This window comes from Myotis davidii, unplaced genomic scaffold (assembly GCF_000327345.1).
Source record: "Myotis davidii unplaced genomic scaffold, ASM32734v1 scaffold1510, whole genome shotgun sequence".
Taxonomy (NCBI): domain Eukaryota; kingdom Metazoa; phylum Chordata; class Mammalia; order Chiroptera; family Vespertilionidae; genus Myotis; species Myotis davidii.
This window is the reverse complement of record NW_006281920.1, coordinates 26,058-27,067: the sequence shown is the minus strand read 5'-3', so window position 1 is coordinate 27,067 and position 1,010 is coordinate 26,058.

Below are 1,010 nucleotides of genomic sequence, written 5' to 3'. Positions count from 1 at the left end.
TAGGGTGATCAGGTCAGTAGGGGAGCAGTTAGGGGAATCAGGCAGGCAGACAGGTGAGCAGTTAGGAGCCAGTGGTTCCAGATTGTGAGAGGGATCTCTGATTTGAGAGGGTGCGGGCCTCCCCCTGTGCACGAATTTCATGCAGTGGGCCTCTAGTCTAGATATATAAAAGGCTAATATGCTAAGTGTCCCTCTGCCCATCCTACCTGTCACTATGACCAGCAGGGGGAAGATGCTCAATGCAGGAGCTGCTGTGATGCGCATTGGCCATTTATAGAGAAATGGCACCACAGACCTGGTGCCAAAAAAAGCAACACTCAGCTTCTCCCAAGTGGGACACAGGCCCCACCGCCACCCCTGAACAACACCCTACCAAGTCCCAGCCAATGCTGTGGAGACCCCATTGTACAAAATGTGGCCCACAGCCCAGCCCAGCCCCAAAACAGTAGCTGTGGGCCCCGGGTAATGACATCACATAGCAATTCCTGGCTTCCTCTCCCTAGAAACAACTAGCCTCCTTGCAGTTTCTTCAGCCCAGGAACACGACTTTCTTTATAGCCAGGTGGAAATATTTCACATTTTATTTATTTATTTTTTATTTATTTTTTTATTGTTTTATATTTTATTGATTTTTTACAGAGAGGAAGGGAGAGAGATAGAGTTAGAAACACATCGATGAGAAACATCGACCAGCTGCCTCCTGCACATCTCCCACTGGAGATGCGCCCGCAACCCAGGTACATGCCCTTGAACGGAATCGAACCTGAGACCCCTCAGTCCACAGGCCGACGCTCTATCCACTGAGCCAAACCGGTTTCGGCTATTAATTACATTTTATATGTGATGTCTTCAGACTGTAAAAATCAGTATTCACTAAAGGTGTGAATAGCTTCCCCATATGTGGTTGATACATAGGTACTACAGTCACATTACTTGAGAGGTTATTTTATTTAGGCAGTTATTCTTTCCTTGTTTTTTTTTTTTTTTTTTTCTTTTCCCCTCTATTTCAG